Here is a 10,728-nt window from a genome sequence, read left to right as displayed (position 1 = left end):
GGTCAAAGTACTCAACGACTGTCCTAACGACGTCCATGACGAGCTGGATGATGTGGTTGTTCCTGCGAGCATCTCTGGGGAAGGCCACACCAAGGACACATGTCATCACATGAAGCCTGGTTTGATTTACACCTGTTTTATAGCTCCAGTTGACTGAGGGGCGGAACGACCTCCGGGGAGCAGGGGTGTGTGTGTGTGTGTGTGTGTGTGTCTCCATTTGAGATTACAGGGAAAGGTGAACCCGGGTGTTAACCACTCCACGATGAAGAGAGAAGCCATTTTCACACACCCACTCATGGTTGTTTTCATGCACATTAGAGGGGGATTCAAATCATTAGAGCCTTAAAATAAATCAATGCAGGGAAGGAATAAAAAATCCAAGATAAAGAATTTGATGTTCAACATTTGCACGTGCTCTTGGAAGATGTGGATCTCAGTCAAAGGTTTTTATTTTTAGCCCCGGTGACAGCGAGGCTCTGGGGATGCTTCAGTCTGTCAGACGGCGCAGCGCTTTGGTCCAGACTGAAATATCTCAACAACCATTGAGCGGATTCAAGTGAAATTTCCTGCAGACATTCGTTCCCTTTAAGAATGAAATCAAATCACTTTTGTTGACTTTTCTTCGAGAGCAGAGATCTTCAACTTCCACTCTATATACGTAGGAACAAGACACCCAAATTCAAGAGTCCATTTTTAGTGGTTTGTAGGTTTTTGTGGTTGTTTTGCATCTATTTTGAGTCAGTTTGCATCTTTTTATGCTCATTTTACCTCCATTTTTAGTTGTTTTGGAGGTTTTTGTGATCGTTTTGCATCTATTTTGAGTCATTTTGCATCTTCTTGTGGTGGTTTTGCATCTTTTTTGAGTAATTTTGCATCTTTTTGTGGTGGTTTTGCATCTATTTCTACTCATTTCATGTTTCTATATTGTCGTTTTGTTTCTCTTAGTGGTAATTTTAAGTGTCTTTGCCGTCATTTAGCATCTCTTTGTGCTCATTTTGCCTCCATTTTTAGTTGTTTTGTAGGTTTTTGCGATTCTTTTGCATCTATTTTGAGTCATTTTGCATCTTTTTGTAATGGTTTTGCATCTTTTTTGAGTAATTTTGCATCTTTTTGTGGTGGTTTTGCATCTATTTCTAGTCATTTCATGTTTATATATTGTCGTTTTGTTTCTTTTACTGGTAATTTTAAGTATCTTTGCCGTCATTTTGCATCTCTTTGTGATCATTGTGTTTTTTTCAGCAACATTTTAGTCAGGACCCCTGACCTTATGGGCCCCTGGACCTGTGCCCGGTAGACCCGTTCAGTAATCCATCCATTTCTACGTGTGTGTATATATATATATATATATATATATATATATATATATATATATATATATATATATATATATATAGCCTAGCTGAGAATCCCACCTTCACTGAGGGGGTACCTGGTACCAAAAAGTGAATTGAGTCAAGAAGAACTGAACCGTGCAGTGTAAATGAGACATAAATTATCCTGGTTGGACTATTAGACCACTGATAGATGAGTCAAACATGCAACAGATAAAACTTCACTCTCATTATGTAACTTTCTGACTCCCACTCGTAAACAAATATATCCTCTGCACTTACAAACAAACCATTTGAACAGTTGGTGCATAGGTGCGCCCACACAACACCGCAGAGTGTGTGATCAGACGTCTGTTGTCAGAACAACAGTGTAAACAACAACTTATATCGATCGTCATATCGATAACCTGTGAATATTTCCCTCTAAAGTCGGTATCAGACTCAAAAATCCCACAACTGTTGGGCTCTAAAAGAAACCGAACAGGAAGAAGGACGGATGGACATGCAGCAGATGCTGTTTACAGAACAGAGGAACATAATTAAATGACAGTATTGACCATCAGGATGATAAAACTATACACAGAACGGGGACATACATGCAGAATGTGGATGTGGGAGGACGTCAAGCAGCTTCCGGGTGTCTCCAAATGTTAACATGCTGAATTTAACTCGGTGAATGCTTAACTTCAACGTATTAGCATTTTCATTGTGAGACGTGACGTTAGCATTTAGCTCAAAGCTCCTCCGAGCAGAAGATTCGCCTCACAGAGCTGCAGACACACTTTCTCTGTCTGAGGTCACAGGAGGAGAAACTGAAGAGCAAGATGCTGTCTGTCTGTTTATTTCACTGTCTGTCTCTCCCCCTGTTTCACTGTCTCTCTGTGTGTGTGTGTGTGTGTGTGTGTCTGTCTCTCCCACTGTTTCACTGTCTCTCTGTGTGTGTGTGTGTGTCTGTCTCTCCCACTGTTTCACTGTCTCTGTGTGTGTGTCTGTCCGTCTGTCTCTCCCACGGTTTCACTATCTGTCTGTCTGTGTGTGTCTGTCTCCCCGCCGTGTGTCCTTCTGTCTGTCTCTGTTTCACTGTCTGTGTGTGTGTGTGTGTGTGTGTGTGTGTGTGTGTGTGTGCGTGTGTGTGTATGTGTCTCTCCCTCTGTTTGTCTGTCTGTCTGTCTCTCTGCCTCAGCTCCAGGCGAGTGCTGTAAACTAGGTCTTCTGTAATTAAGACCTTCACCAACCTGGCATTAACATTAGCACAAATTGACATGCAAAAAAGTGCGCGTGTACACACATACACACAAACACACACACACAGTCCCCCTGACTTACACACACAAACACACACGCGCAGGCAGACTGTGTGTGCAGGGAGAGGACCTGTCACACACAGTCAGTGGCCCAAACAAAGCTTTGCAAATTGACGTGAAGTAAAAGGAAACCAAGGCATTTTAGCTCCATGGACTCTATGTGGGCTGACTAAGAGCTGCAGGCACAAACACACACACACACGCGCATGAACACGCACACTTATTCATGTCAGCACACAAGCAAACACACACACTGCGTGAGAGAGTGTGAGCGCTGCAGGGAGGAAAACTGACAGATTGCGTCATCCTCCTGTGTCCTGTACCGCCGAGAGCCCTCGCTACATCAGACTGTGTTTTTTAAAATATTCATTTCATATTTATGTTTTAGGAGCACAAACAAATGTGCATGCTTAATAAATGCATACGCTCCACTAAATACTTAATCCAGTTATAATTGAAGAGGTAATCACGAATAAGGCTTTTTGTGTCATGTCAGGTGAAAAGGAAACTCTGGTTTATTATAATTTGGGTTTTATTTTAATGCTTTTGGTCACAATTTCTATCAGTACTAATAAAGTAATTACTGTGATCTGTGAAGACAAGGCAGGTGATCATTCATACATATAAAAAACATCTTTATTTGGAGGTAAAATTCAAATGGAGCACATACAGAATATTGGAAATATTCGGTGCAGAAAAGGGTTTAATTTTAATGGGGTCTTGCTTCACTGTCATGAATTATTTGTGTGTATTCCACGTATTTAAAGCAGGGGACGTACAATAACATACTACCTTTTTTTCTAACCCTAGCTGTCACCTTTTAACCGGTCACGTAACGGTGGCTTTGCTGCCTGGATCGAACCATTTCCTGCACATAATCAGGCTAAAAAGTGGAGGTAAAGGCTGCACAGATCAGCTGCCGTGAGGCTGAAATCAAACAATACAGCTGTTGTTGTTATTCGTGTTTGTATCGTCAGCGTAAAACTGTCATTAGAGCATGCAGCTTTGCAGGAATAACTATTAAAAAGTAGCATCTATGCGCCAGAATAAAGATTGATATATATATACATGTTGTTTCAGGAACAAAATTGTTGCAAAAACAACAGGAAAAATCCTAGTTATCCTGTAACAGTGCAAAGAGAACAGGCTGGACAGCACAAATGTTGGATTAGGGCACAGGATGAGTCGTCAGACCTTAAAACTAAAGGTTAGTCATCTCAGGCTGCCTCATCCACTACCAAGAGTTAATTACGGTGCACAGAACATTCCCCAAGGAGTCCAAAAGATGACTCCCATCGGAATTTGGCTGGAACATTTTCAGCACGCTCGTTTCCTCACACTGTCTGCCATCATCCATCCATCCATCCGCTCATCCATCATCCATCATCCATCCATCCACCCATGCAACAATCCATCATCCATCCCTCCTGTACTGCTCCTCCAGTGAGGTTTGACTAGTGAGGAAGCAGCTTATGGAGCTTAGTTCTGCAAAGAGGCATCACCATCTACTTTATCCCCTGTCTGATGACTGGGGATGGTTAACTCTTGTGTACACACACACACACACACACAAACACACACAGACACACAGAAATGCATGCATGATGACTCCTACTGGGTAAAGCTAAGCGTAGTTAAGAGTAATCTGGTCTTCAATCCCAACATGTGTGGCTGAAAGCTTTGACGTCAGAGTTTTCTAGAAATTATTGTATAGTGTGGTGGAGGAGGAGGAGGAGGAGGAGGACGAGGAGGAAGGACGACAAAACACATGAGATTCAAAGACTTGATCGCTTTCACATCGTACACAAGTAGGTCGAGGGATGAAAGCAGGAGGGACACAGTGTTCGGGTGCATTTCTTTAGCCATGCTTACCGGTTGGTCAGCCCTCCACTTTTACTTTGTCAACAACTACATCCCTCTCTATAAGACACAGACTAATACAGTTCGAGGTCCTTCGGCGGTTACAACATAGAAATGTAGACCAAAATGACTAGAAATAGATGCAAAACCACCACAAAAAGATGCTAAATGACTAAAAATAGATGCAAAACCACCACAAAAAGATGCCAATTGACTAACAATAGATGCAAAACCACCACAAAAAGATGCAAAATGACTAAAAATAGATGCAAAACCATCACAAAAAGATGCAAAATGACTAAAAATAGATGCAAAACCATCACAAAAAGATGCCAATTGACTAAAAATAGATGCAAAACAATTACAGAGACAAACAAAACAACTAAAAATTGAAGTAAAATGACCACAAAGGGAAACTAAATGACCACGTAGAAAACCGTCTATGAGCACAAAGAGACGAAAAATGACAACAAAAAGACTAAAAGTCGACTCTTTGAATTTGCGGGTCTGTAAATCTAACATTGCCTACATCGCATTGGCCTACAAAGTTTAAACCCAACTCAATTTGGAAGGGAAAGAGCCACTTAACAGTACCCTGCTTAACATCAGCATGTTAACGTTAGCATTGTCACTATGAGCATGAGTCGACTCTAGTATTTAGCTCAAAGCACCGCTGTACCGGCCTCACAGAGCCGATAACGTGGCTCTTTGGATCTGTGTGGACTTCTGTTCACCCATATGATTATAAAAAGACCTATAAATGTAACAGCAGATATCGTTAGCAGCTTGTGGCCATCTGCACGTGTGTGTGTGTGTGTGTGCGGTTGACAGGAGAGCTCTGCATGACAAGTTCAATACGAAAGCAAACACCCATATGGTGAGTGGAAATCACAGATTATGTGTCTCTTTGCGTGTGTTTATACACCAGAGGCAGCGCTGAAGCCACTAAACAGAATGCGAACCTCAGGCTAATAGTCTGTGTGTGTGTGTGTGTGTGTGTGTGTGTGTGTTTGTCTGACTTTACGATGAGGAGGTTAGCTGCAAGAGTAGAGCCAGAAGCAGAATAAATGAGGAGAAATGAGGTCAGAGATGAACACCTGTCCAGTGAGAGGAGTCCGCACATGTGACACGCTCATCTTTCAACATACGAACAGTCCGTGAACGTCGTCATTGTCCGTGTCACCGCCACTGACTTTCACTGATCCAAGAGACGGCAAAATGTCTTATGGCGGGTTCAGACTACACGGCACAATTGCGGAGTCATAAATTAATGCCGTGACTCGGTCGAGGGATGTGACGAACTACTTAAGTGACGACTTCTTCTTCTCCTGTATACTCCAGCTCTCCACAGTGAACCACATTTCATCGTCACTGTCACAATCACTCACTTTGTTTTGTTTGTATTTGTTTGTTCCATAAATCAGGTGAAGTCTGATCCAAACAGCTGAACTGCGGTGTAATAAGAGTGAACGGCACAGTTATACTTATGTGTAGGAATTAGGGTTGTCAAAAAAAAATGGATGCTCAGAAAATACTCCAAACTAAAAATTAGTATCGGATTAGGCAGAAAGAACAAGACAGACAGCTACAGTTCGCATCTCTGAGCACGTGAACGCTGGTTCATCACGTTACAACACTGAGCTGACTGAACACGCCTGCTGCTGCTGCTGGAGGAGCTTCGCTGCCGGTTTGAGTAGAAAATGAACAAAGCAAAAGTGTTTGGAAGTATTTAGCATCAAGGCTAATGGTCAGGGAAAGGCTAAGGATGTAAACAGATCATTATAAACAGTAACGTTAGCGCTGGAGCTAAGCAGCTAACAACATCATTAATTTCACAGGATGACACAATAACGTGTGTGAAAAGTCAAACGAGACAGAAACAGTGGCAGCTGCTTTACCAACTCTGTTTAATCAGCAGAGAAAATATGGAGCCGAGTCAGCAGAAACACAGAAGATAAACAGGACTGCAGCTGAGTACATTAGCATGGAGCAGATCCCTGTTTACACTGTGGAGAAACCTGACAAACAACGGATGATTCACCGACTGAATCCAAGGTTTCACCTCCTTCATGGAATCAGTTAATGTCCACACAAATCACAAGAAAACAAACATTTGTCATATGTTGTATGTGTGTATATCCACCCTACAGTGATGCGTTTTCATTTCTTATTTTCACTACGTCAGACAACTTTTTAAAAGTGTTGTTTTTAATGTTGTCTGTATTGTTATAATCTTTGTTTTCTTCCTGTGGTATCGAAAACTGTAGGGAGTATTTTCCAAGCCCCCACCACAGCGACTTCCTGGTTGATCCAATAAGGAAGTGCCAAAAATGTCAGTTCTCCGAGTGACTTTTTTGGACCAGGCTAGTTTTTATTTTATTGGAGGTTAAAGTTTATGAATAATTAGGGGCGTGGCCTCTTGAGTGACAGCTAGCCTCTGGCCCTCACTTCTCCTCGGAGGTAAACGTCAGCCAGATGGACGTACGCCCCTCCCCCCCCAACGTCACATACATGCCCTTTTTTGGTTAGAGGAAATGAGACGGAGTCAAAGTCTGACAAGATGGAGACTCCCGTAGACGAGGACGATTGGATCAAGTTTAGAGAACGGACCTCGACAGAGACGCTGCGTCCATTTTGGTACAGTCTATTGTGCAGATGTTAGCCTTGAATGGAAACTACAGAATAAAAAAATGGAAATGTCTAAACTGTTTACACATCTCAAACTGAATACATATCACTCATATCAACACTAATCTGCTTCGCTAGCTAAATCTTACTGTAACTAAAATCTCTGCCGAAATTTATCATCATACAGTCGATGGTATTTTCCTGGGAATCCGTATCAACTTTAAAATTCTAGTATCGGCACAACTCTAGTCGTAATACGTTGAGTTAATGTTGTGCCAAAGGAAAGATGATGCCCTGAAAATGTTCTAAATACAGCGTTCACTTTTACTGATATGGTTTGTTTTAAATGGCTAAAATACATTTAGCTGCAGCTGTTGTTTGCTTCTCCGAAATGGCGGCGTGCTAACTGTCATCTGCTGGAGGTAGTACACCGACCTCATACTAACTAGGAGAACACGTAAGACACAAACAAAGATAGATTTTCATTTTGGTTTAGCTCTAACTGCTCGTCCGAATCAAGATAGACGCCAACACTCACCTTAATAACCAGCTAACGTGGCTTACTTTTTAGCCTCAATTAATCTAGCAGCACATTTACTGTTAGACCGTTCTTAACACCACAGACCAGTGAAACATATCTTTCTGTCTATCCCTGAGAGAGGTGTGATTCAGACATCTTTGCCCCGAGGCCCCTGACAGCATACCCAGGTCATGCAGAGGGAGATGTCCACACACACTGCAGCATAGTTTCTGTCTAGTGCTGTGTTCCTGCAACACACACATATATAAATGCCCCCGCTAATCCTTCCTGACTTCGAACAATTCAAGTGAGCCCGTGATATATAGCTAATCAAACACTTGGAGGCCACAGTGGGGTTCTGTGAAGCACATCTGCTGTCCCCGCTGCGTCGAGAGAATTCCCCGAGCGTTGGTTTAACAATAATGCCTCAGCTGCAGATCAGAGGAGGAGGAAAGTCAATTACTGTACATTTCAACCGTCCAAATTGCTAAACGCTCAACTGAGCAAGCTCACGTGGAATAGTCCTCACTGGAAGTATAATGGGAAAATGGGAAATTCATGAATTTCAATTGATTGCCTCGATGGGTTGGATCAGAATAGACTTGACCCCGACCATGACACCGTTTTATGATGAAAGAGGCACTTTCACCCACTTACACTGAATCTATCAATTATATAAAACTGCTGAGGAGCGGTGTGCATATTTGGCACGTACATTTTTGCATGTTCTAGTGGTGGAAGAAGTATGGAGATCCTTAACTTATCAGCAGAATTTAAGTATTAACTGTGTAGTAAAAGTGTTTCCTATCATATCTTATGTTTGTGGATGAATCTTCCTGCTGCATTAATGTGTTTGTTGCATTTTCCTGCTGTAGATGTTTGAGGCTGAGCTCATTTTAACTCCTTTATTCCTGCTTGGTAGTTAAATCGATGCACTTTCCAGCTGATCCAAGAGGCTTTTTTTTAGCTTAACCCCTTAAAAACCGGCAATGGTTGTTTTTAAGATGATCATGTATAAAACAATCTCAAAAGAAAAGTGTGATATCTAGAGCATTCATTCTTTCTCATCTTCATCCGCTTATCCAGGGTCAGGTCACGGGGGCAGCAGCTTTAGCAGGGGACCCCAAACTTCCCTTTCCCGGGCCACATTAACCAGCTCTAACTGGGGGATCCCGAGGCGTTCCCAGGCCAGTGTGGAGATCTAATCTCTCCACCTGGTCCTGGGTCTTCCCCGAGGCCTCCTCCCAGCTGGACGTGCCTGGAACACCTCCCTAGGGAGGCGCCCAGGGTTCATCCTTACCAGATGATCCTGAACCACCTCAACTGGCTCCTTTCAACGCAAAGGAGCAGCGGCTCTACTCCGAGTTCCTCACGGATGCTGAACTTCTCCCCCTCTCTCTAAGGGAGACTCCAGCCCCCCTCCTGAGGAAACACATTTCGGCCGCTTGTACTCGCGATTCTTTCTGCGGCAGAAAATTGTTCGTCTGCGATGACACTATCACGATTTACATTCCAGTGCAAAACGTCGGTTTTAACTGCAGATGAAATGATCAAAACGCCTCGTTCTCTTCTCCTCCACCGGCTCCCTTTAGGGATGCGTTGTCTCGCCTCTCCTATCTGTCTATAGGAGATATTTGCCTCTATACTAATGCAGCCGGAGCTTACGCAAGAAACGCCGCATTGTAAAGTTCGCTGATGATTCATTGATTTTGTGCCTCCTCAGCCACGATGACCCGATGCCCCACAGTGGAGGATTTCATCCAGTGGTGCAAGTGCAACTCACCATCAATGCTTCTACAAACTAAGGAAATGACCATTGATTTCAGGAAGTCCCGCCCAGCCACCGCTTTCCTGTCGAACAATGACCAAGCTGTTGAGTTTGTCCAGCAGTATAAATATCTGAGGGCAGTTGCTGATGACAGGCTGTCCTTTGAGCATCAGGTTGATACCTTGTGCAAAAACGCTAACAAGCGCATGTACTTTCTTTGGAAGCTCAGGAACATAAACATCGACTCCAAGTTCATGGAAATGTTTTATTCTTGTTTTATTGAATCTGTCCTGACGTTTGCTTTTATCTGCTGGTTTGCAACAGACTTCAGGGAATAGTTAGAATGTGCAGTAATTATTGACACTCCACTAACAGACATTTCTCACTGAACAACGCAAACCATGTCCTGTCTGACCCTTCGCCATCCTCTAGCACAGGGCTGTCAAACTCATTTTAGTTCAGGGGCCACAACAGCCCAATTGGATCTCAAGTGGGCTGGACCAGTAAAGTCACAGCATAACCACAAATAACGACAACCTAGAGTTATTCTTTTTGTTTTAGTGCAAGAAAGTTCATTCTGAATACCACTGTCTTTATACAAAACACTATGAAGCCTCTTATAATCCTAAATATTATAAAAATTAAAATTGAGTTTGGGCCCAAAACTGTTGCCTTGGTTCGGGCTTGAGTTGGGTTTGGACAGCGGGTTCCTGCAGGGTCAGGGCTGATCTTGCGTGTTTTTTATTAGTGTCTGCACCAAGAACACCGTCACATGGCATCTCATCTCATCTCCATCCGCTTATCCGGGGTCGGGTCTCGGGGGCAGCAGCTTTAGCAGGGGACCCCAAACTTCCCTTTCCTGAGCCACATTAACCAGCTCTAACTGGGGGATCCTGAGGCGTTCCCAGGCCAGTTTGGAGATCTAATCTCTCCACCTGGTCCTGGGTCCATCCTTACTAGATGCCCGAACCACCTCAACTGGCTCCTTTCAACGCAAAGGAGCAGCGGCTCTACTCCGAGTTCCTCACGGATGCTGAACTTCTCCCCCTCTCTCTAAGGGAGACTCCAGCCCCCCTCCTGAGAACACCCATAAACCATTTTTTTAAGGAGTAGATCAAAGGCCCTCGTTCGGTTTCGTTCGTCCATCCTCATAAATAAGAGTCGACCTGACAGCAAAAGAACAGCTCCAGCACTTTTATTAAAAAATTGCCGTTCAGTTGCTAATTTTTAGACATTGCAAAGTCATCCCTTGGGCCGGATTGGACCCCTTGGCGGGCTAGTTCCGGCCAACGGGCCACATGTTTGACACCCCTGCTC

This window comes from Echiichthys vipera (assembly GCF_963691815.1).
Source record: "Echiichthys vipera genome assembly, chromosome: 16".
In the NCBI taxonomy this organism is placed as follows: Eukaryota; Metazoa; Chordata; class Actinopteri; order Perciformes; family Trachinidae; genus Echiichthys; species Echiichthys vipera.
The sequence above is the reverse complement of the archived record's forward strand: the minus strand, read 5'-3'. Positions refer to the sequence as shown.